A 26,626-nucleotide genomic window follows, 5' to 3' on the forward strand; every position below is an offset into this window, starting at 1 on the left:
ATGTTTTCTGTAATGACTGCACACGAAATGATACTGTTTGATAAAACATATTGGGTTAGATAGAACATATTATTAAAATAATTCTATTTTTTATGTTTATAGTGGCTACTACTGATTTATAGCCGCATGTGTGGCTCTCCTCACGGTCCCATGGACCACGCCCACCATGTCACCTGGTGAGGATAGGGTGGGGGGAGCCACATGCTGAATCAGGACAGTGGGTGCAGGATCTCTGGAAAAGCTGCTTGTCTGGACTCAGGGGAAATGCCATCTGTTTGGGGGGCACAGCTGCATCCACATGAGGGGCCAGGTGTTCACAGAGGGTCTGAGACCGAATCTCACTGTGCAGGGGCAGTTTTTTAACATCTCGAGTAAACAAGGAAAGAAAAGAATGAATTTTCATACATTTTTACAAGAAATGTTAGGGAATTCATGTTGCTCGATCAGAAGTTTCACAAATGCAAAGGTTCACATCTGCTTCTCTGTAAATCCAGAGGCGGCACTGTGCCTGGGGCCCAGTCCAGCCCCACCCTTATCACCAGGGCACTCAAGGTGCTGGCTCAGCTTGGCCCCAAGGAGGCTCTGATCTGAGGAGCCCACAGCATGAGAGGAGGAAGCTGACCATCAGTGGCACATGTAAGATACAGGTGAGAGAAGGTTTGTGCAGTTTTACAGACTGAAAGTGCAAGGACATTATCATTTTGTATATAATTTATTTCAAGCTTTGTGGTTTTCAGCTGGCAGCTCCTGCACTTATTTTGTAAGACATAACCCTAAATCTTGGTGCCACTGTAAATGGTATTATTTTTTATTCCAGTCTTCTGCTGTTTGATGCAATTATACAGAGATACAAGTGTTTGCATTCTGACCTTCTTAAATTTATTAGTTCCAGTATTTTTTTGTGGATTCTGTTGGTTTTTCTACACAGGTGATCCTGTCATATGTGACTGAACAGTTTTATTTCTTCCATCCCAGTATGTGTAAATTTATTAATTTTTCTTTCTTTATTCCATGGGCCACAATCTCAGGTACAATGTTGAAAGGAACCAGTGGTAAATCACACCAGCCCTCATCCAAACCTACAAGAAAAAGCATCCAGCCTTTCACCACAGGTGTGATGTCAGCTATAAAGTCTTTACAAATCCCCTTTATCAGATTGAAACAGAGCTATCTATTTTGTTTGCTGAGAATTTTTTTTTTTAGTTGCAACTGGGTCTTGAATGTCGTCAAAACCTTTTCTGCATCTATTGAGATGACCACATGATTTTCCTTTCTCAGTGATGCATGTCACATGTTGACATAAAAAATTCCTAATTTTTGTCACACTAAATATTTATTTCATGAGTAGATAAAAAATATTTTTCATCATGATCATATTGTAACTATCCCAGGCTATGATGGTGTAACACCAGGGTATGTATCCAAAGGACAACTTTTAATAAACATTCCTGAGGTTCAATTATTTTAAAAGAACATTTTTTCAAAATTTAATATTGAGAACTCTAATAGTAACCTATGCAACAAGAAAAAAAAATAGTTGCCCTCATTCAAATAAGGACCAAACAAGTAGCCCCTTCTCATCATTAATATTTAACACTTTTTGGAAGTTTTGTTAAAATCAATAAGAAAAAATCACAGCGACTCCCTAGAGAAAAATAAGTATAGGGCAGGAATAAGAGATTCACAGGAGAAAAACAAGTGACCAAAAAACAGGGAGCGTGTCCAATTTTGCAATCAGAAAATAAATTCGATAGAAGATGATAGTGTGATAGCATTCTCTGTCAATTAGGGAGTCAAATTTTAAAATAATAATGATGCCAATGAAGCAAGGAAATTGGCACTCTTTGTGGTACAAATTTTGGGAAAAGATTTTTGCTGAGAGAAGTTACAGAAATGCTAAATCAACCAACAGATATAAATTGGAGTTCATCAGAGGTTAACAACACGCTCTTTGAAAGACTAGTAAGGAAACGCAATGGAAGCCTCTGATGGGGAGAGAGTATTTGCAAAACACACATCTGAGAAGATCTTGGCCAGAATCTACGAGGAGCTCACAATTCAATAATGAGACAAGCAATCTCGGTTTTAAAAGAGTGGGCAAAAGATCTGAACAGATACCTCACAGAAAAAGATACACAGACAGCAGACAAGCCCATGAAGAAATGCGCAACACCATTTGTCATTAGGAAAGTTGCAATTAGAATACAACGAGACAGTACCACACACCTGCTAGAATGACTGGGATTCTGACAAATGCTGTCCAGTGGGACTCTCCCACATTTCTGGAGGAAATGCCAAATGGTACAGTGACTTTGGAAGACAGGTTTTTCTTACAAAGTTAACATAAACTTACCATACAGTCCCACTCCAGGTATTTACCCAAGGGAAAGAAAAGTACACTTTCCCCCAAAGAGCCCTGCGTGAATGTATCGATTCGTCTTATGCTCAGTGGCCCCAAAGTGAACGCAACCCAACTGTCCATCACTGGTGAATGATAAACAAATCATCAACTATGACACAATAGGATAGTACTAAGAAATTAAGGGGCACAAGCTACTTCTGTCCATGCAGCAACATGGGCGAGCCTCAAAAGCACTGTGCTGACAGAAGCCAGGTGTAAAAGTCTACATACGAGCATACATCTCTAATTGAAAGTGACACAGGCACCCCAGTGCTCACTGCAGCGCTAGTCACAATAGTCAAGACACGGGAACCTAAGTGTCCATCAACAGAGGAACGGACAAAGAAGATATGGTACCCATATACAATGGAATATTACTCAGCCATAGAAAAGACTGATATATTGCCATCGGTGGCAACATGGATGGACCTAGGGATGATTATACAGAGTGAAGTAAGTCAGACAAAGAAAAACAAATGTCACATGATATCACTTATATGTAGAAGTTTTAAAATGATACAAATAAACTTATTTACAAAACAGAAAGAGACTCACAGTTACCAAAGGAGAAAGGTGATGGGGAGGGATAAATTAGGAGTTTGCAATATACACACTGCTACATAAAAAAGAGATAATCAACAAAGACCTTACTGTATAGCACATGGAACTCTACTACATATTTTGTAATAAACTACAAGGGAAAAGAATCTGAAAAAGAATGGACGTATATATATATATATATATATATATGTATTTATGTGTAACCGAATCACTTTGCTGCACACTTGAAACTAACATCATAAATGAACCATATTTCGATTTTTAAGCAGCCCACATATTGTAAGATGCTACTGATGGACTATTTTAAAGGAAATAAACCAGAGGACAGAGGCCAGGTCAGTGGCTTCAGGGTCTTGGGAGAGGAAGGAAAGAGACTTTGTTGCAAAGGGCAGGAGGAAATCTGTGAGGTGATGAAAGTGTTTTCTCTATTGGTTGCAATCATTGTGATTACATGACTATATGCATTAGCCAAAATTCATCCAACTGTACATTTAATGAGCACTTTTTCACATAAGTTACACCTCAATAAACAATGCCCAAGGATAAAGGAGGCCAAAGTTCCAAACAAGACCTCAAAAAGACAAAAAGTGCTTCCTGTGTGTTCTTGGAACGGTGCCACTGGACACCTACTCCTGTGGACCACGGCTTCAGGTCCCTGTGTATCCGCACTCAGTCGTGTCCGACTCTGTGACCCTGTGGACTGCATCCTTCCAGGCTCCTCTGTCAACGGGGATGCTCCAGGCAAGAATACTGAGTGGGTTGCCATGCCCTCCTCCAGGGGATCTTCCCGATTCAGAGACCAAACTGGTGTCTCTTATGCCTCCTGCATTGGCAGTGGGTTCTTAACCACTAGTGCCACCTAGGAAGCCCCCTTTACAGGGTCCTACTAAATGCAAACACCTCCCTAGTGTGGGAAAGGGCAGAACCTTCTCCATCATTAATGCCCCCTCGCCCTTCCACTGTGTGAAAATCGCAGGCCACATGAACACCACGTGAAAATGGTTCCGAAAGCCCTACTTCCTGTAAAGGGTCTGGGCCCTTTCAGAAAATAGCTTCAGAAGAACAGTTTAACTAATGACTCTCTGAGGAAGAGGAAGGAAGAAGACTTTGGGGTGCATTGTACTCAAATGTGGTAAATGTCCACTAAAATCATGAAGGAACTAAAATTAAAATATGGCAGGCACATACCAAGACCACATAACAATCTATTTAAAACTCAAAAAATATCTCAATAATAAATCCCCCACGTGCCCTTTCTATCACTCCAACTTGCAGTGTCTTATTGTAAAAGCATCTAACGAGCTAATCTGATCTACTCCTCACTGGTCTGTCTGACAAGTGGGCCAAGCATGAGAGAATGATACGACTTCATACATCGCGTGAATAGGCAGTGTTCTCTTTACATGGTCTTCAGAATTCTTTAAAACTCATCATCGTTTGGACATTACCATCAGCCGATCAGATAACTTTCAGTTCTCATTTCACAATCTTAGAGGGAAACAGCACTGGCTGTGGGTGGAGGCCACGGCCAGGCTCCTGATGCTCTTCACCTAGCACCGCCCTCCTGGGAGACGGGCCGGAGGCAAGCATCCCGGCAGGCTGTCCGCAGGGCCGCTTCCCCTCCTGTCACCTGTCCCTACGCGTCCTCCGTCCTGGCTCAGGAGATGGCAGGAGAAAGAGGTGCTTTCTGATTTTCCTAGTCCACCAGGGGAGGGGATCATCAATCAGGGAACTTCCAGGGGGGTGTGGAGTGGTGCACGTGGGGAACATTCCAACTGGAATTCTGCACCCACCCAAGTCCCTGGCTGGTCTTGAGAATCCGGGCGTGGAGGGACCGCCAAGTTCCCCGTAAACATCCGAACTCCAGGGCCTTCCTGGAGGTTCACCTGGGTGGGAGGGGCTTCGTGTCCACTGCGGTCTCTGCTGAGCGTCCACCTCTTTGTCTGCAGGCCCAGAAGAGGAACAGCAGTTCTCCGGCTTCCAGATGAGAGCATTTTGTGCAAAAGCAACCCCGACCCGGGCAGTGCCACTGGTTGAGGCCTGACGAGAGGACGCGAGCGGAGCCACACACGGGGGTCACCTGAGCGGCTCCCCAAGACCCGCGCCAGGGTCCCGCTGCCTAGGCCCAGCTTCAGCCTCTGTGGGGGTGGCCGTGGGCACGGGGCTTCTGCAAGTGCTCTGGGCGGGCTTAGCGCACAGTGAACCCTGGAACCCGCTGTGCAGCCCGCAGCAGAAGGGCCCGCTGCTGCTGGGGGAGGGCTCTTCAGGGGACAGAGCTCAGCCAGGGCTCGCGTGAGCACACACAGGCTGGGCTCCAGTCCGACGGCCTCCTCCCCAGATCCCGGAAACACTGCATCGCCGGGTCCCTCCTGACATCTGAGAAAGTCGTGAGGTCTGGAGCCAGGGCCCCAGAAGGACCTGGCAGCCAGCTCTTCACGCAGCCAGGACCACCACCCAGACACACACGCCAGTCACCCATGGACACAAACACCCATGAGGGCAGGAGGCGAAGAGGGCGACAGAGGGTGAGGTGGCTGGATGGCATCACCGACGCTATGGACAGGAGTGTGAGCAAACTCCAGGAGTTGGTGATGGACAGGGAGGCCTGGCGTGCTGCGGTCCATGGGGTTGCAGAGAGTCAGACACGACTGAGTGACTGAACAACAGTGATACAAACACACCCGCATGCACACATAGGCACACATAGAAAGCACACATGGACATGGGCACAAGCACACGCGCACGTGTGCACTCACACACACACACGTCAGTCCCTCTCTCCTCCAGGGATCCCATGTCCAACCTGGGAAGGTGAGACCAGGTCCGGGGATCCCGAAGGTCACGCAGAGATGCCGTCTCTAGGTGTTGGCAGGTGACGAGCAGCCGCCCTGGGACCCCCGTCCTCTCTGGAGGACGACGACCCTGTCCCCTGCAGACCACGTGGCTCTCACCCTCATTCAGGCTGAAACAGAAGGCGTCGGCCACGAAGAGGCAGGACATGCATCTCAGCCCCACAAGGGCTGTCCTAAGCAGATTCCCAGGAAATGGGATCGTTAGGACCAGGTCACAACAGGAGCCCCTGCCAGCTGCCAACCAGCTCATTAACCTGCTGCCGAGAACTCAGGGAGAATCCTCCCGCCTCCCTGGACCTCAGAGGCCTCCTTGCAGCCCAGTCTCCTCGGGTCTCAGCCCCTAACCTGGCACCTCTCCCCTCATCATCACCAAGTCACACAGTTCAGAGGATGCCCTTCAGCCCCCAGATGTGTGTGCTCACACAGGACGAGGCCAGAGGCAGCGGGGCTCAGACGTGTCCAGCCCCCAGGAGCGCGCATTCGGTCAGCACTTGTGGGAGGTGTGAATGGGTGAGCCCGCAGGCTTCCCGTGTGTCTCTGATCCCTCCGTGGGGACACACACGACCCTGGGTGCCACGGGGCCCCGGAGGTGTTGTGTTTTCTCTCCACCCGGACCTCAGCACCAGCAGGATGGGAAGGAGTGGACGCCTCTTCTCTCGCGTTTCCACTCCAGGTGGTGATTGCAGAACTGAGTCTCCCAAGGCGAGCCCAAGTCCAGAGAAGCAGCAAGGTTCTAGAAGGTCCAGGATGGTAGCTGGGCCCTGTCAACCTCAGGACCGGACGCCAAGATGAGGGACCGCTTGGTCCAGGCCAGGGAGCTCTCAGTGGTGGTGGGGGGGCGCTTTTGTCGTGGACTCGGCCAAACCCCGCATCTGTGGAGCCTCTGTGGGGGCTTTCCTCCAGCTCAGAAGTAGGCGAGCCCGGGAGAACCACTTGAACCGTCTTGTACCTCACAGGGCTCACCGCCTCAAAGAGTGCTGCGCCGAGCTTCATTAATTAATGTTTGCAAAGTGCTCTGGGCTCCGGGGATGAAAGGGCACTCGAGCCGCGCAACGTGTTATTATTATTATGAAAATGGATTGGCAGCCGGGCCAGATGCTGAATGCAGATAGAGCCTGAGAAAAGATGGGCCACAAAAGAAGAAAAAGTTAATAAGGATGTTTCGGGCGTGCTGCTAATGGTCTCCCTGAAATTACTTCTCTCTCCTGTAATGATGATTTTGAACAGAGATAGGATCTTAACTGCTTGCAGAACCAAAGGGTATTTCCATGGCAGGCATTTGGAGGACCCAGAGGCAGCTACAAAACAACCCAACCCCAGCCCCGCCTGGCACAGGGCACCATCGCCCGTCTCCCAGCTGCAGCAGGATTGAGCTGGGGTTCTTAGATGATTACAACACAGCTAATGGGTTATCTGGGCCTCCGTGTGGCAAGCTCCATGTTCAAAGGTGCCCTGAGAAAGCCGGCAATGAATGAAGAGTTAAGTGGAGGAAAGCGAATCCCGCAGCACGTGGTCCCAGCCTGGGTCCCGCGCGGCCAGCTGCAGATGCAACTGCCCCAGAGCAAGTCCGAACACGCACGTCTTGATTAAATCTTTCTTAAAACCCAGAAGTTAACTGTCTCCTGAAGTATTTGGGGGTGTTGAAACATGTCACAGCTGACAGAAAATCATGTTTGAAAGTCCTGGCACAAAGTTACACTGGGTAACGTGGATCTGATCCTGCCCAGGAAGGAAAAACATACAAAATAAAAGCCACACGGCTGTGCGAATGCCTTCGTGTCTGCACGCAGTGAAGCTGCTGAAGGCTGAAAGTTCTGAGGGGACAAGCCTGATGTTCTGACCCCAGATGGGCCCAGAGAGATGAGACCCCTTGGCTGAGGCCACACGTCTAGGACTGCAGGAGCGTGGTGGTTGGGGGGTTGCCCCAAACCAAACTTTCAGGAAAGACTCTTTTGCTCTGTTAATTTTTTAGAATTTTACTGGAGTATGGCTGGTTAACAATGCTGTATAACTCTCAGGTGTACAGCAAAGTAATTCATTTATACATACACAAAAAAGAGTGGATACACGTATATGAGCACACGAATCACGTTGCTGTACACCTGAAACTAACACGACATTGTAAACCAACGAGACTCCAAAAAATTTTTAAAAACCTAGAGAGCATACAAAAAGCAGAGACATCACTTTGCCGACAAAGGTCCATATTATCAAAGCTGTGGTTTCTCCAGTCGTCATGTGTGAATGTGAGAGTTGGACCACAAAGAAGGCTGAGCACCAAAGAATTGATGCTTTTGAGTACTGGTGTTGGAGAGGACTCTTGAGAGTCCCTTGGACTGCAAGGAGATCAAACCAGTCAATCTTAAAGGAAATTAACCCTGATATTTCACTGGAAGGACTGTTGTTAAAGCTCCAATACTTTGGCCACCTGATGTGAAGAGCCAACTCACTGGAAAAGACCCCGATGCTGGGAAAGACTGACGGCAAGAGGACAAGGGGGTGACAGAGGATGAGATGGTTGGATGGCATCACTGACTCAATGGACATGAGTTTGAGCAAGCTCTGGGAGATAGTGAAGGACAGAGGAGCCTGGAAGGCTGCAGTCCATGGGGTCACAAAGAGTTGGACACGGCCTAGTGACTGAACAACAAAACAAAACCAACAAATTCTTTTTCAGATTCTTTTCTCAAATAGGCTAGCTCAGAACACTGCCTAGAGTTCCCTGTGCTGCACAGGAGGTCCTGGTCAGTTATCTGTGCTGCATACAGTAGTGTCGTATATAAACCCCAAGCCCTGCTCCCCCCTCCCCCCACGCTTCCCCTTTGGTAACTGTAAGTTACATTAGGTATAGCTGCATCAATGTCTGTAAGTCTGCTTCTGTTTTGTAAATACATTCATTTACGTTCATTTTTTTAAAAAAATTAGATTACACATATGAGTACTATCCTGTGATATCAAAGGGCCGTCCAGCGGCAAGGGATCCAGGGCGTGCCATCCCTCTGGGCATCACTGTAGCCTCTGTGCAGGGCTGCCAGAGCACCAGCCCCATTTGGGACTTGACCTCGGCTAACCCTGGGCAGAAGGTGCAAGTCCAGGCTTCACCCACTGGGACGAGGGCTCCAGGCGACCGAGAGGGGTGGAAACAGCCTCGGCATCTCCCAGGGCCCAGCTCCGCGTCTGCTGGTCTCCGTGTCGCGTGTCATGATTGCTCGTGCTGTAACCTCCCGTCATCCACCTTCATCCTGACGGCTTCATCTGAGATGATCGTTTCTTCCCTCCCGAGTTGTCACTTTGTTGTTGCTGTTTAATCGCTCAGTCGTGTCTGACTCTCTGCGACCCCACGGACTGCACCCGCCAGGCTCCTCTGACCATGGGATTTCCCAGGCAAGAATACTGGAGTGGGTTGCCATGCCCTTCTCCAAGGGGTCTTCCCGACCCAGGAATTGAACCTGCATCTCCTGTGTCTCCTGCACTGACGGGAGGATTCTTTACCACTGCACCGCCTGGGAACCCCTAGTGATCACTTACTTAGTAGCAAGCACAGGATTCATGTTCTCTGTGGTGATGAGGAAAATTAACATGTGTGTAGTTCTTGCTTTTGTATCTGAAATCTTCAGGGATTTCAGAGTGGCTCTGCATGTATGTGAAAGGACAAGAGGGTGCAAGCCTCTGGACTTCGGTGTACAGCCTCTGAAATAAAGCATGAAACGGGAACCTGAGGGGGAGGAAATAAATGCAAGTGAACTTAAGTCATCTGTAAGTATTCACAAATGGAAGTGGAGATCAGAAGGGGCCTTCAGGTCAGCTAGAGACCCCGCCCTCATTTGTAATCAAAGTGGAGTCAGAACCCAGATGGATGGTGACCGGCCCAGGGACTCAATGACCAGTGGAGGAGGCGGGACCAGGTGTCTGGAAAGGGAGCCCACTGTCCTCATAAGGCAACGAGGACACTGCGTCCCAGTGGAATCATCACTGTTTAGAGAGGTGACTGTTGAAATAGAGTGTCGGTGTGTCTCTTACTGAGAATGCTAAAATTTCATGTTTCTTGGAATTACAGTATCTTGAGAAGTTTTGGCAAAGGACACTGAACCGATTTTTTGAGAAATTGTGTCCTTAGCGCTGTTATCAGTTCTCCCTAATTTTTGGATAGTGGAGCCTTTAAAACCAACAGCCAAGTCTCAAGACCAAGTTCAGTTACATGTTACGGACACAGAAGGAACGCTTCATTTCACAGGAGGGACGGGAGCTCCCAAATCAGCCAGGAGAGTTATTGCACTAGGAATCACACTCCTCAAGCGGAACTTTACTGCAGAGAGAGAGCTGGGATTTACTGCAGAGAGAGAGCTGGGATGGTCACAGGCCACCCTACGCGTGTGCGCCTCGCCTCCAGACAACCATAAAGATGGCAGCGGCAATGGTCACGGCACACAAGCGCAGTGCTGTGAGATCACCTACGTACAAGGCCTGACGGTTCAAAGCACGAGACACCTGGGGGGCTGGCAGCCTAAGTGCTCAGCCTGGTGCTCCTTCCAGGTTGCGCTGGCTACTCTGGGCTTACATCTCTCCACGCAGACTTGAGCATCTGTCTGTTGATGCCCAGTAAGTAACGTGCTGGAGTTTTGACTGGCCTTGTTGAATCTGTAGATTAAACTGGGAAGAACTGACATCTTAACAAAACTGCACCTTGTTGATTTTCTCTTTCTTAATAGTAAAGGAGGACTGTAGTTCAATCAAGTCGGACGAGCTCCTTGGGAAATAAAAGGGGCCGTGTAAATCTGATGAGATGAAAACCCCAAAAGTACAAAATCTCAGCTGAGAACTGAAATCTGGCTCAGGTAAACATTTCAGCTGAAAAACACACGCCATCTGGTACAAAAGCCTTATAAAATCCTCCAATCCATGCTAAATTTCTAAATTTATACTAACTTATTTGTGAATTAATGTATTAAGATTCAGTTCAGTTCAGTCGCTCAGTTGTGTCCGACTCTTTGCGACCCCATGGACTGCAGCACGCCAGGCCTCCCTGTCCATCACCAACTCCTGGAGTTTGCTCAAACTCATGTCCATCGAGTCGGTGATGCCATCCAGCCATCTCATCCTCTGTCGACCCCTTCTCCTCCTGCCTTCAATCTTTCCTAGCATTAGCCTCTTTTCAAATTAATCAGTTCCTCCCATCAGGTGGCCAAAGTATTGGAGTTTCAGCTTCAGCATCAGTCCTTCCAATGAATATTCAGGACTGATTTCCTTTAGGATGGACAGGTTGGATCTCCTTGCAGTCCAAGGGACTTTAAAAGAGTCTTCTCCAACACCACAGTTCAAAAGCATCAATTCTTCAGTGCTCAGCTTTCTTTATGATCCAACTCTCACATCCATACATGACTACTGGAAAAACCATAGCTTTGACTAGATGGAACTTTTTATATTAAAATTAACATTAAACCGTCAGATTAAAATAATTTATTATTTAATTAATTAAATAGAAGAAGTGATGATCCTTACACACCGCTGTATTTAAAATGGACGCCGACAAGGACTTCCTGGGCAGCACATGGAACCGTGCTCAGTGCTATGTGGCAGCCTGGGTGGGAGGGGGCTTCGGGGGGGAAGGGATACGTGTAATTTGTATGGCTGAGCCCCGTCAGTGTTCACCTGAAACTATCACAACATCGCTAATCAGCTACAAAAAGTGAAGCGTTAGTCACTCAGTCATGCCTGACTCTGTGACCCTGTGGACTTTAGCTCCCCCAGGCTCCTCTGTCCATGAAATTCCCCAGGCAAGAATACTGGAGTGGGTTGCCATTCCCTTCTCCAGGGGATCTTCCCAACCCAGGGATTGAACCTGGGTCTCCTGCACTGCAGGCAGATCCTTTACTGTCTGAGCCACCAGGGAAGCCCATAATCAGCTGTATCCAATACAAAATAAAAGTTTAAAAAATAATGATAATTGATTCTTTAATATTAATGATTATTTAACAATTAGTGATAATTAAACTCAGCTTAACATATTAGTTTATTTAGTAAATTCCTAAATCGATGTGAATTTCCTTTACATGCCCTAAAATGCAGTTTCCACACTACCCTGTATTGTCTATGCTACCTGGACGCTAAGCGTCTTTTGCACAGTTCACGTGCTTTAGCCCCGACTGGTCTGCTGCCCCGTGAGCAGCTACCCGTGGTGATTAACCCACAGGACAGGCATTCTCGTCACTCAGGGAACCGGACTCTGTTTTTTGGGTCATTCAGGCTCTGGGCTCCTGTTGCTGTGAGACGTAAGAGCATGTCTGGCCCCATCAGGGCAAAGGAAAGAGAAAGGGAACTCATTGGTCAGCTGCTGTTTGGGGGTGGTCTGATTATCGCGGTAATGGGAGTAGGCTATCTTATCCATGCGGCCCCTTAGCACTGGAAATGAAATCACGCCTCTTAATGTCGTCGCGGGGGGAAGTGAGGGAGGCGACGGTTGAGCGCGATCTGACCTCCGGTCTGAGGACTCCGACTGCCTCCTGATTTGGGGAAACCAGCTGTAAAACACACACTGAAGGCAGGGAAAACTCATGCGGGTCAGGTAACAGAAGGCACCAGGGAGCTAGACGTACTCATGGAAGGTGTTTGTCTCTGTGAGTATGAGGGAAACTGTGCCTGTATTTCAGAGGTGCCTACTGAAATCGGGGATAAATGATCGGTACGTCTAAACTGACTCCAAAATGTCACTCAGAGACGTAGCTGAAGAAGACACAGCCATGCAGGTCACAGGTATTTCAGCGTTTACTGTTCTCTTTATTTTTTCTTTATGTTTGAAAATCTTCTTAATGAAAGATAATACACACTGTATTGAAATGGGAAGGTGCTGGATGCATTGTCTGGGACACTGCTGAACACGTGGAGACCAGGCAGGAGGCCGAGCTGACCGGTCACTCCTCTAACCGACTCGGACACGGCACGTTCACACCCGCCTTCTAGACAAGATTCTCAGGCTTTTAAGTCCTTCACAGTCAAGTAATTTTTTCAAGTCCCAGAAAGAAAAGTCACAGCTGGTTAATATTCAGAAGGTGGGTTAAAAAAGTGGTTCCAGTCTAATGATGGAGGGAAGTTACCTACGGAACTTAACTTGAAAGTGAAAGTCGCTCAGTCGTGTCCGACTCTTTGCAACCGCATGGACTATACAGTCCGTGGGATTCTCCAGGCCAGAATACTGGATGGGCAGCCATTCCCTTCTCCAGGGGATCTTCCCAACCCAGGGATCGAACCCAGGTCTCCCGCATTGCAGGCGGATTCTTTACCAGCTGAGCCACCAGGGAAGCCCAAACTTAACTTAAAACCACACAAATCACAGAGAATCAGTGCTCTGACTCTGGGGGTGACGTCACTGTCCACTAGTCTGTCAGCTCATCAACGTCTGTCTGTCCATCTGTCTCTCTCCCTCTTTCTCTCTAGTCTTATGACCCTTGACAAGTACCCATCAGAACAGGCCACTCAAGTGCCACTTTGACCTTGGCAGCCCCCCGGTACCAACTATCCTTCAGAGGCTCCTGGGCTCCCAAGGCCCGGCTCGAGCAGCCTGCCCTACCCCGCTTCGTTTCTTGGTACTGACTGCCTGTCACCGCTGGACCTGCCGTCCCTGGGCCTGAGCTTCACCCAGTCCCTCTCCATGTGGCCACACAGGTACACACGTGTGTGCACGCACGCCTCCTGCTCCCAGCGCCCTGTGAATCTTCACTTGCCCTTGGCAATCGTCCTGCCGTCTCCTCTGGGATGCTCCCTACCGCCCCCAGGTCGGCCAGGTACGTCCATCTCCTGCGTGCTCCCAGAATCTTTCAGCCTGGGCCTGGACGAGCCAGTGCATGCGGCGGGGCCTCTCCCTCTCTCTCTGCATCATCCAACCTCATCTCCGTGCTGACGATAGAAGACGGTGTCCTACAGCGAACTAAAGTGAAGCTATCCCGGGAAATGTTGTCATGACGATCACTTCAAGAAAGTCTGGAGGTAGATGTTCTCAGGTCAAAGTCTTCCCATGGTCCCCAACCCCCACCTGCGTGCCCTTGCTTCTTGGAGGGTTGATGTTTTCTATTCCCAATTTTAGTTGGTTTCCTCACAAACTCCCAGATGTTAAAAAAAAAAAAAAGGAGGCAGGACCTATGGCTTTAAGGTGCTACCCAGGTAGTACTAGTGGTAAAGAACTTGCCTGTCAATGCAGGAGTCATAACAGACATGGGTTTGATCCCTGGGCCGGGAAGATCCCCTGGAGGAGGGCATGGCAACCCACTCCAGTATTCTTGCCTGGAGAATCCCAGGGACAGAGGAGCCTGGCGGGTTACAGTCTATGGGGTCGCAAAGAGTCAGACACGACTAAGCAGCTTAGCGCACATGGGATTTACGATCTTACTGTATTTCTATCTGTAGAAATACACATGGATGTTCATCAGGTTAGATCTCCCATCCGCGTCTTCTGGTTTAACCACCTTACATTTAGGTGCCTCGCTATCCTTTGAAAAAACAAAAAGGAGGTGCAGGGACAGACGTCTCCAGGCAGTAATTTCTGCACCATCACAGGAAGGACGGTGCCACAGCCGAGAAGGACCCGGCTTACGTCTACCCTCCAGCTGCAGAGAGGAGACTGCTCTGACAGTCCCGGTTCTCGTATTTGCTTTGCTTCCGAGAGCTTGTATTTGGGGACGTGCCCAGAATTCTGACGCCCTTTAAAGGGAATCTCACCCTCCTCGCAGATGGTGACTGGGTGTTGGAAATACCAATAATGTGCCTTTTGATTATTCTGGAAATCTATGTGTTCGTTTTTACCTGGCTCTTTTTAAACTGCTACTATTTACAGTGTATGTTGTGATTTTTTTCAATCTGTTTTTGCCAAAGGTGTCGAAGAAATGATTTCAGTCTTTCAAAATAGCTTTAATTCTGCACATGCTTGACCTGTGAGTTTGGCTTTCAGTGACTGTCATTCACTGCCCGGAGTCGCTCCTTGACTGCTCTGAGGTTCGTGTCTGTGCCAGCGAACTTCACCCACATGCCGCCTCTCACCACCTGTGAGCGTGGCTCAGCCTCCAGCAAGAGCGGGGCTGCAGGGACTCCGAGACGCTCAGACCCTTGAGCTGCTGCGGGAGCAGTAAGTGTGGAATATGTCTAGTCCTGTGGGTTTATTTGTCCCCTATCAAGTTAACAAGACTGATAATGTATTCATAGACACTGAAATACTTTATTAACACACTGAGGAAAAAAACTGCCTTATAGGTTGTTATATGGATATTTAAAGATGTGGATTCTCGAATAGGTGGGTAGGTTTGCTGTACCTGAAATCCTTTTATTTTGAAGCCGAGCACAGTATTTTGTTTTATTTTGGGTGTTGTTCCTTCTTTTCGATCTATCATCCGGGGAACTGCGGTCAGTTCCCCGTGCTGTGCAGTAGGACTTTGTTCTCTGTCCATCCTATAATGAGAGCTGGCATCTGCTAATCCAAGCCTCACTCCTTCCCTCCTCAGCCCCCGACTCCCTCGGCAACCACAAGTATAGAGAACAGTGGAGCTTTTTAAAATAAAAACGTATACACTGAGGGTCTATGACACGTATACACTGAGGGTCTATGACTCGTATACACTGAGGGTCTATGACTCGTATACACTGAGGGTCTATGACACGTATACACTGAGGGTCTATGACTCGTATACACTGAGGGTCTATGACACGGTGATCTGGACACACACACAGTGACGTGAGCACACTGACTCACCGGCAACCATCTCCTCACACGGCTGGGGCTCTGCGTGTGCGACAGGGCACAGGAAATGCAGCCCGTCACCCAGCGTCAGTGCAGGGTCCCTCGCGGGGGTCCCCAGGCCCCACACCACCCCCTCAACCCCCTCTCCTGCACAGCAGCCACCCCGGGCCCTGTGGCCAACCTCTCGCCATGCCCTCCGCCCCAGGCGACCACGGCTCTGCTCTCGGCCCCCACGTATCTGACTTCTTCGGGTCCCAGCTATAAACGAGATCATGCAGCTTCTGTCTGGTTTATTTCACATGGCGTAATGCCCCGCAGGTTCTCGCGTGTTACCTGTCATAGACACACACAGAGTGTGCACACATGTGACGCACACCCATCTCCTCCCTCCATCCGCCAGCAGACCCCCAGGCTGCTCCCACGGCCTGGTGGGTGTGAGCGACTCCGTGTGACTCACACCCTCCCCTCAAGTCCACACCAGCACTCTAGGTCAGGTCCTCCATCGGTCCCAGCCCAGCTCCGTCTCCCGGCTGCTCGGTCACGGGGCGCCTCCCATCCACTGTCATGTTTCAGGCCTGAGGCTCTGCAGCCTCTTGTCCACACACGTGATCTTAGATCCCTGAGATCGTCTCCGAAGACTTTCTTTTCACTGCACCTAGCTGTCACTTCGGGATATTCCGGGATAAGTCCATGAGTTTTCCTCCACCATTTCTCACATCAAGTTTGAGTCAGGGAGCACCACAATTTCACTATGGTGCCCACATTTGCATTTTCCACCATCCACTTGATACGTTTTCTGAAGAATTTAACTCTGGTGACCGGGTGCCTTACACCACACCAGGAGTCCCATTCTCTCCTTCGATCCCTGTGGGGAAAGACCAGGTACCTTTCTTTACAGGAATGAACCTGGAGATGCAAACTATTCTTGCCAGATTGCTGGACACTCCTTAAGGACAGGTTTATGATGTGTACAAAGATGAGCGAGCATTCTCCTACACTGCTACATTCTAGACAAACTAGAGAGATGGGTTGATTCGAAAAGCTGCGACTCAAGGCATGCTTGCCCTGAGAAACTCAAGAACAAGGTCAAGTGTTTGGCAGTCTCTCAAAGAAAAGTGAATTTCCCACATTTTGATTTTCATGCCTCCGGTTGGTGCTGGGCGGCTTCTCACATGGTGCTCTGTGCAGGACGCCTTCCCAGAAGAATCCTGAGCCTGGGAGCAGGGCTTGCAATGTGAGCCACCCCTCAGCCTCAGCCCGTGAGCAGGCAGCAAAGATGCACTCTGAGTACACGCTAAATGGACGTCTTGGCCCAGGAAACGACAAGCCAGCAGTGGCTGCGGCATCCTTGAGAGTGAAGGGCAGTGATACAGGTGGGGATGGAGGCGGGGAGCGGAGCGAATTGTCCTCAGGACCCCAGACTCTGCGCTGAGTTCACATCCACTTCCTCGTTCTAAAGCTTTCCAGTCTCGTCGGCTTTTTCTCAATTCTCTATCCGGAGAACCATTCCCAGGGTGTCAGAGGTCTCACCATGTCTTGGGTAGCCATCCTGTTTAAGGAATTTTAAGACAATGCCAGATCTTTCATGACTTAGAGTACTTGACATTCTCTCTGAACAAAACCAGCTATTGAAGGATTTTAAATCCATGTAACCTTTGGTACAAAACAAGATCCAGTGTGAAGGACTCAAAAGGATCTTGGGTAATCAAGATCTAAATAAAATAAGATAGTGTAGTGATAGTTGCTCAGTCGTGTCTGACTCTGTGACCCCATGGACTGTATTCCACCAGGCTCCTCTGTCCAGGGGATTCTCCAGGCAAGGATACTGGAGTGAGTAGCCATTCCCTTCTCCAGAGGATCTTTCTGACCAGGGATCCAGGCCAGGTCTCCTACATAGAGTAAAGAAGGCAGATTCTTTACCGTCGAGCCACCAGAGAATTGAGATAGGACCCTAGGAAATAATTATCTGTTCTACTGAAGTATATTTTGATACAATAGGATCATTAGTCAGTCAGTTCAGTTGCTCAGTCATGTCCAACTCTCTGCGACCCCATGGACTGCAGCACACCAGGCTTCCCTGTCTATCACCAACTTCCAGAGCTTGTTCAAACATGTCCATCGAGTCGGTAACGCCATCCAACCATCTCATCCTCTGTCATCCCCTTTTCCTCCTGCCTTCAATCTTTCCCAGTATCAGGGCCTTTTCTAATGAGTCAGTTCTTTGCACCAGGTGGCCAAAATATTGGAGGGTCTGCTTCAGCATCAGTCCTTCCAATGAATATTCAGGACTGATTTCCTTTAGGATGGACTGGTTGGATCTCTTTGCAGTCCAAGGGACTCTCAAGAGTCTTCTCCAACACCACAGTTCAAAAGCATCAATTCTTTGGCACTCAGTTTTCTTTATAGTCCAACTCTCCCATCCATACATGACTACTGGAAAAACCATAGCTTTGATTAGACAGACCTTTGTCAGCAAAGTAACATCTCTACTTTTTAATATGCTGTCTAGGTTTGTCATAGCTTTTCTTCCAAGGAGTAAGTGTCTTTTAATTTCATGGCTACAGTCACTATCTGCAGTGATTTTTGAGCCCAAGAAAATAAAGTCTGTCACTGTTTCCCCATCTATTTGCTAGGAAGTGATGGGACTGGAAGCCTTGATCTTGGTTTTTTGAATGTTGAGTTTTAAGCCAGCTTTTTCACTCTCCTATTTCACCCTCATCAAGAGGCTCTTTAGTTCTTTGCTTTCTGCCATAAGGGTGGTGTCATCTGCATATCTGAGGTTATTGATATTTCTCCCAGCAATCTTGATTCCAGCTTGTGCTTCATCCAGCCCGGCATTTCAAATGATGTACTCTGCATATAACTTAAATAAGCAGGATGACAATATACAGCCTTGATGTGCTTCTTTCCCAATTTGGAACCAGTCTGTGGTTCCATGTCTGGTTCTAACTGGTGCTTCTTGACCTGCATACAGATTTCTCAGGAGGCAGGTAAGGTGGTCTGGTATTCCCATCTCTTCAAGAATTTTCCACAGTTTGTTGTGATCCACACAGTCAAAGGCTTTAGTGTAGTTAATGAAACAGAAGTAGATGTTTTTCTGGAATTCTCTTGCTTTTTCTATGATCCAGCAGATGTTGGCAGTTTGATCTCTGGTTCCTCTGCCTTTTCTAAATCCAGATTGAACACCTGGAAGTTCTGGGTTCACACACTGTTGAAGCCTAGCTTAGAGAATTTTGAGCGATACTTTGTTAGCATGTGAGATGAGAGCAATTGTGCAGTAGTTTGATCATATTCTCAAATATTGCTGAAGATCCTGAAATAATAACCGGATGTGTGGACCTCGAAAGTAGGAGAGTATTGCTGAACAGGAATACTGGACAGAGAAATGGCATAACTAGCAGCATACAATGTTTACCCAGAATTAGCAAGGAGCAGCTCTTTATTCTTCTCCGGGTCACTACACAGTGAGCAAAGCTTGCTGAATGGATTCTAAATGACTTTTCTTGAAGACAGTGCAATGTGGTTCAAGGTCATTGTTTCAAAGCTTGGCGATGACCGCCTCTAACTACTGGTGTATGTGAATGTCCATGTTATCTGCCTCTGGGAACTGTCCTAAATACAAGGCACCAGGCTGTAGCTGAAATGACTCCAGAAAAGCACTTTTTTTTCGCTTATTTGCTCTTTAATTTTAAAAGAGTGTGTGTCATAAATTGTGATAATATTGTACATGACATATACAAGACTTTGGCCACCTGACATTGAAGAGCCAACTCATTAGAAAAGACCCTGATGCTGGGAAAGACTGAAGGCAGGAGGAGAAGGGGAAGACAGAGGATGAGATGGTTGGGTGGTATCACCTACTAAATGGATATGAGTTTGAGCAAACTCCAGGAGATAGTGAAGGACAGGGAAGCCTGGCGTGCTGCAGTCCATGGGTTTGCAAAGAGTCAGATATGACTTAGCAACTGAACAACACTGTACATGAAAGTGTTAACTGCAGTTGGATGGAAGAAAACCAAAAGGGAAAATTTCGCTGGGAATGAAAAAAGTAACATTTGTCCTTCATCTGCAACCCTCTCCATAGCAGGAACATTCCCATGCCATTTCCCATCGAAAGTCTCCAGAAAGAAATCTGAGCTCTGTCTGTGATAAGGTCAAGAATTATTACTGAAACAAATTACACAACTGCTGAAATTGAGAACCAATTCAGGAGAAATTCTGTAGGGGTCAAGAAGGCTGGCCCATCCATTCTGAAGGCCAGCTCCTCGACTTTCTAGCCTCTGATCTCCTCCAAGCTCTGGTCCCCAAAAGTAGAATAAGAACGGTGACCGCACTGATGGTGCATCTCCCATCAGTGACCTTCTCACAATGGTGACCTTCTCACGATGGTGACCTTCTCACGATGGTGACCTTCTCACGATGGTGACCTTCTCACCATCAGTGACCTTCTCACGATGGTGACCTTCTCACCATCAGTGACCTTCTCACGATGGTGACCTTCTCACCATCAGTGACCTTCTCACGATGGTGACCTTCTCACCATCAGTGGCCTTCTCATGATGGTGACCTTCTCATGATGGTGACCTTCTCACGATGGTGACCTCACCATTCAGGGACATCACTCGGCGCAGGGCTCTCAGGACACATTCTCTGCCCTCAGAACTGTCGCCTCCTGCATCCGGATGGCTGGCGTGAGGGTCTGCACCACAGTGACGCAGGATGACATGGACAACAGTGTTGCTAGATGGATTCTCAGCCGGCTGAACCATATACTACCAAGAGCACATGGATTTTAATCATTCTGAAGGAAGGTGCTGTAAGGCAAGCTTTCGAATTAAACCATGTTCCATTTCAGTGTATCTGTGAATCGACTGGACGAAGAAAGAGGCGGCGTGTCCTTGACGGAAGAAAAGCCCTTCTCTGAGCTAGGAGGTCACATTCTTCAGCTGCAAGCACATGGAAGGAGCAGCGTGGGAGGCCGCCTGGGCCCTCCTTAAATGCTGACTTGACCCTGGTATTCAATGAAGAAAAGACACTGCAGCCAGATCAGCCTCTGATTCTAAAATAAAATACGCTTCACCAAGCTGCAGATGACACACTAAGGCAAGGGAGGCAGCATTAAATCAACAGCGACTCGGGGTTCAACCAGATCTTAGGAGCCCGAGACGGGTGCCAAGCAAGTCTGCAGCTCAGCTGAAGGGGAGGGGAGCCCGGTTCTTGGATTTACAAACCCACTGCGGTGCCCAGGATCAGGAGGCCCCGCCTCACCTCTAACTACTGTGGATGTGAATGCCTCCGGGGACTGTCGTAAATACAAGACACCAGGCTGAAGGTGAAGTGACTCCAGAAAAGCACTTTTTTTTAAATTTTTACTTATTTGCTCTTTAATTTTAAAATACACAAACCTGAAGGTCTGGGTTGGATGACAGATTCAAGGGGCCTTCACAACAACACAGACCACACGACGGAAGGCTGCTTAAAAGAGACCCAGTCAGGTTCACCGGTGGACGTTCAGAGACAACCATGAAAACCGGCATCTTCTGCCTAGTGCTCACTGTCTCAGTCGCGTCCAACTCTCTGTGACCCAATGGACTTAGCCCGCTGGGCCCCTCTGTCCACGGGACTCTCCAGGCAAGAATACTGGAGCGGGTTGCCATGCCCTCCTCCAGGATATCTTCCTGACCCAGGGATGGAACCCGCCTCTCCTGCACTGGCAACTGGATTCTTTACCACTGCGCCCCCTGGGAAGCCGTTTGTCTGGACTGACATTCAAAGTAGCGTGTTCAAATTGGAATACTTTATTTTAAAGAAGCTGATGAGCCCCCAGGCTGGGTCCAGAGTGGAACAAACAAGACAGGGAACACGGAGGCCCGTCGTCCCACCAGCGATGACAGACGTTTATGACACCGGAGGTCGTGTCGAGCAGGGGCTGGCATAGTCTCATGACAGTCTTATTTTCAGGGCCGTCTCATGAGATGGCATTTCGTCCCGGTTCCACCAGTGAGAAAACACAAGCTCACAAGTAACCTCAAAATGTGAACAAATGCACCCAACCTCATGCAGCTAGGAAGTGGCCAATCTCAGGTCTGACTCCAAAATCCAAGCGATTTCCATGATGCGAAATAGTCACGGCTGATAAGAATGGCTGAGGAAATCCGCGGGGAGGGAGAGTCACACTGCCCTTCTCCGAAATTCTGAACTGCCTTCTGCGGAGCTCCTAGAGACAGAACCGGAGGAACTAGTCGGTGGAAATATAAGAAGACACGCTTGGTGCCAATGAACCAGCAGCATGACCGAAGGGACCACAGAGGCAACGGTTCCATCGCCAAGTGGTCAGCAGCCATCGAGGGGTGGGGGGCAGACACGGCCACTGGCCAAAGCCGTCACAGAAGTGGTCCTGAATCGCATGAGACACTGACCCTGTGACCTGAAGCTCTTCCCACTCTCTTGATTCATCCCAAATTTCAGACCACAAGGAACGGTACCTTCTCCACGTGTACAAGGCCATGAATGGCCTTCTATCTAATGAGTGTGTAATCGGTTCAACTGGAAGTTAAGGAATGACTCGGATGCTTGGAAATAAGATTTATATCCATGGGGACTGTTCACACATTTGTTCAGTTCAGTTCAGTTCAGTCGCTCAGTCGTGTCTGACTCTTCACGACCCCATGAACTGCAACACACCAGGCCTCCCTGTCCATCACCAACTCACAAAGTCTACTCAAACCCGTGTCCATTAAGTCAGTGATGCCATCCAACCATCTCATCCTCTGTCGTCCCCTTCTCCTCCGGCCCTCAATCTTTCCCAGCATCAGGGTCTTTTCAAATGAGTCAGCTCTTCGCATCAGGTGGTCAAAGTCAAAGGGACGAATTCCTGTACAATGTAATTTTGTCAATCTCTGAAGGCACAGCAGTAGTAATAGCATTTCTTTTTTTTTTTTAAAGTCGTGCCTCTCCTCTGAACCATGTTCTCAGGCCAGAGAGTCCACGAGGGACCGACCTTCTCCTTTGAGGTAATCCCTGCTATTTTCTATTAAAACATGTGCGGGCATCACTGTCTGTCTCCCTCCGATTGGTTCTGGGGAAGAACTGATGGGACTTTGGCGGGAAGGGTCCCCAGCACAGATGGACAGGGTTGGTGAGCCCACAGGAGAGCAGACCCGCGATTCTGACAGCAGATGAGAGAAGCAGGGGCTCTGGGCGTGTCTGCCTCAGGGTCCAGAGAGGCAAGGAAGGGTCAGGCCCGGGGGCGGGGAGCCTGTCACCCCAGTTGACTATTCCGCTGTCTCTCCAACCCCTCCCCCATCCTGCCCATCATTCGTGGACAGACATGCCCCGCAGGCCCCTGACTCACTTCACCCTGCTGCTGACACCCTGGGTGAGGGAGGGGCGCCCTGCAGATGGGCAGGAGCTGCAGGACGAGAGGCCTAGCTTCGGGGGGATGGGAGCTCGAAGGGGGAGAGGGAGTGAGCCCCTCGGTCACGTGAGCACCCGGCTGTGACTTTCCTCACGAGGTCCCAGAGGAGGGAGCAAGCTCCTTCAATCAAACGAAAACCTTGTTACGAGATGACTTTAATAACCATGCGGTGTCATGAATGCTAAGATCCGAACGTGGGGGCCTCAGTGCCACAAGTGTCTGCCCGTCGGCCACACCGAGGCTTTGGTGACAGACACGTCTGTGACCTCAGGTGAGCGGAGGAAGTGACACTTAAGACAAAGCCATCTTGGTGCAATGCCGAGAGCTGGCCGGAAAGCCGTCAGCATCTGAGATTCCAGGTAGCGAAGGGCACGGCATAAACACAGGGGCATCCGGGTGCACGTGTGCAGTGCCTGCATCAGTCCAAGCTCATCTAAGGCTTCAATATTTATTGAGAACCTACTATGTGCCAGACACTTCCCTAAGTTCCACAACCTCACCGGCAAGTAAGAGAGGCCTCTGTCCTCCACTCACCGGGGAGACACACCCGTGTATGCGATGCTTTCACTGGACATGACGCCCACTATGGCCGACGTGCAGTGGGACCACAGAGGAAGACCACCTAAACTGGGGGTGATGGGCGGAGGGGCCAAGGATCAGGCACCTTAAGAGACAAAATCTCAAATGGAACAGTGACGATGACTGTAGCCGCTCATGTGTTTCAGGGCTCAGGAAAGTGAGTCCAGAGAGACTAAGCCTGTACCTAAAGTGTCGCACCGAAGTACTGGAAACTTGACCTTGAAAGTCTAGCTAAAGTGGACCCTGGTTCAGTCCCCACGCCACCTTCCAGCCAGCAAGAGGCTGAGCAAGACAAAGTCCACCTCCACGTGAACCCTGGGTTTCCCTTGCTCTCCGGGAGCTTGGTGGATGAGAAGCGGGCAGGAAGGCAGCCTGGCCGTGGGGACGCCTGGCCAGGGAAGGTGGACCACATCTAACACCCCTCTCTGCCTGCAGGAGGAAACAGTGCACGCTGACCCTCCGAGATTCTGCATCGTGAGCCACTGAGGACAGGACCCCACTGGAAGCATCATGTGGCAGGGAGTACAGGGTCTCCGCTCCCCAGAAGCAGAGCGCCCCAGGAAACCTCTCCTAAGCCGAAACGGCACAGAGCGAAGATGCGGTTACCGGAGGACCCCTCCTGCTCACAGAATAGATGGAGGTGAAGTCCAGGTGCTCACAGTTCAGAGCAGTGGCCGCTCGATGCAGAGTGTGGTCCCCAGCGAGGAGGGGGCTGGGCGGGGCCCCTCACTGTTGGGTGGATGCCACCTCTGTGATGCTCGTGGTCAGACACACTAGGCTGAATGCAATTTTCCCTTTAAAAAAAAAAAAAGGCGATATCTTTGAATTTCTTTGCATTGCTGGTCTTTCACAAAAGCAAAATAGCATAAAGTGAACTTTGGAAAAGCAGGCGATGCCTGTACATTGTACAGAACTTGGCTGTGGTCAGACTATTGACGCCCAGAGATGTGTAGGGAGCAGAGGCCACAAGAAACCAAACAGCTGGAGAACCCAGGGACATGGTGCTGGGAGACCAGCCAAGCTACTATAAGATGCTCAGAAAAAGAACCGGCCCCATCTGTCAGAGGCAGAGGGCGGGCTTCAAGGGGCAGCCCGGGCATCAGGAGGTGGCGGGGGTGGGGGCAGCTGGGGGCCTCCAGGCAACCACCAGCAGGGCTGAAGCCACTGGTACATGCCTCCTGCTCCCGATGTGGGCCTGGAACTCCATGCGGCTGGACTTGCCAGAAGGAACTACAGACCCCAGCCTGGAGGGGAAGGGGCAGGGGGCTTGTCAAGGTACCCACTGAACCAAGGAATCAGCGCCCCAACTCCAGGGCTGGGAAGAGGAGCACAGTGGAAACCTGCCAACTCTTTATTCATTTAACTTATTTTGAAAAGCAGTATCTGTAGGATGCTTTCTCCAGGACCCCTGGTCAACAGGAGAAGAATTGTGCTTTATACCATGCCTCTCTCTCTGTGCTTCCTTTAAATTTTGAGAATAAGCATTTGCTACAGTTTGTTAATTACTTGTCAAAGGAATCAGGCAGAGAGAGATTTTTAATGTGTTAGGAGCTGATGCTGATTGAAAATCAATCACAAATTAGGCTAGGGTTTCCTGCCCTGAGATGATTCCATAAGTCAATACAGAAATGGGTTGAGAGTTGGAAGATTCCATTTTCGGGCAACTTTTAGGATGACATCATTTCCAGGAAGTCAACACTGGAGTCATAAAATAGCGCCTAAAAATAGAAAGCACCTCGCTGAGCTTCCAGCTCGGCCAGGACTCTGCCAGCGTCTCAGGCAGGAGAGGACTCAAGGTCGTTTCTAGAGGGAACAAGTCACCATCAGAAGCTGCAGCAGAAAACCTCCCCAACCCCGCCAGCTCGTCCCGCCCCTTCCAGCCCAGGGCCCGGGGCAGCCTGCATTGTGCCAGGGCCAGTTCTCACAGGGAGCCCGAGAGCAGCGGGACGCCAGGGCCGGGCCACGGGAGAGCCGGCGTGAGATCGGGTCTGGGGGAGGCAGCCCCGCCCCCGTCACCCCCAGGCAGAGCCCCGTGTCCAAGCAGCATGAAGGAGCGGGTACATCTGTGTACTACCCGCCTCCCAGCCACCCACAAACCCCGCCTCTGTCCTCACTTCCTGCTCTGAATCAGGGGCAGCTCGGGGCAGGAGGGCCACCAGGCCAGCCACTGACCTATGCTCACGGTGGCCCCAATGGGGCAGGCACCACGCCCCCAGTGATGGGATCAAGGATGCCACCTGGCTCATTTACTTTATTTTCTTTTCCTAAGAATTGTATGCAATTAGATGTACAGTTGGAGAAGGAAATGGCAACCCACTCCAGTATTCTTGCCTGGAGAATCCCATGGACAGAGAACCTGGTGGGCTGCTGTCCATGGGGTCACACAGAGTCGGACATGACTGAAGCGACTTAGCAGCAGCAGCAGCAGCAGATGTACAATATGACGGTCTGATACACACACTCAGTGAAGTGATGACCACAGTCAAGCTGAACACACTCTTCACACGTTTCTCTGTGCATGTACGTCAGGGGCACAGGACACGCACCCCCACACCAGGTCCCTAGTATCAGTGCAGGCTCACTCCCTGCGGTCCCCAGGCAGTGCCACGGTGGCCTGCTTGCTCAAGTGGCTCGGCTACAGGGCTGAGGGAGGCTTCAGCACGAGAACCATGTCCCTGCTGCAGACACTGGGAAGTGTCAGAGAAGGACCATCACGGGGACTGGGGTCAGGACCGTCCCTGTCATCAGGCGAGAAGCACGGACGCTGCTGGGAGCTCAGCAGGGCTGCTAGAGCAGCCCAGGTCACCCTCAGAGGCCACAGCGCGAAGCCTAGAGAGCAGCTCCCTGGACACGAGGTGGGAAACTGAGGACCTGGGGTCCAGTCTGGGGTCGCCTGGGCATCCCTGGTGGCTCAGCGGTTAAAAAGAGTCTGCCTGCAATGCAGGAGATGCAAGAGACGCGGTTTCAATCCCTGGGTCGGGAAGATCCCCTGGAGGAGGGCATGGCCACCCACTCCAGTATCCTTGCCTGGAGAATCCCATGGACAGAGGAGCCTGGCGGACCACAGTCCGTGGGTTTGCAAAGAGTCGGACACG

At 49.7% G+C, this 26,626-nt stretch overlaps 1 protein-coding gene across 15 annotated transcripts in view; it reads right to left on the reverse strand.

Moving 5' to 3' along the window:
- LOC145524035 (uncharacterized) overlaps positions 1–26,626 on the reverse strand; it is a 343,643-nt gene that overhangs the window by 121,754 nt on the left and 195,263 nt on the right. For 3 of the 15 annotated variants that reach the window (XR_014067043.1, XR_014067067.1, XR_014067060.1), the window contains one exon: positions 22,461–24,325. The exons of 5 other annotated variants lie outside the window; for them this stretch is intronic. The gene's annotated coding sequence lies outside the window, so the exon portion shown is untranslated. Of the gene's footprint in view, positions 1–856; positions 1,080–4,755; positions 5,357–5,765; positions 5,988–6,236; positions 6,930–20,890; positions 21,753–22,460; positions 24,326–26,626 lie in introns of those variants that run through there. 7 more of the 15 variants (XR_014067065.1, XR_014067064.1, XR_014067041.1 and 4 more) reach the window with 6 other exon arrangements.

Source organism: Giraffa tippelskirchi, chromosome 10 (assembly GCF_054371585.1).
Source record: "Giraffa tippelskirchi isolate mGirTip1 chromosome 10, T2T-mGirTip1v1.2.pri, whole genome shotgun sequence".
In the NCBI taxonomy this organism is placed as follows: Eukaryota; Metazoa; Chordata; class Mammalia; order Artiodactyla; family Giraffidae; genus Giraffa; species Giraffa tippelskirchi.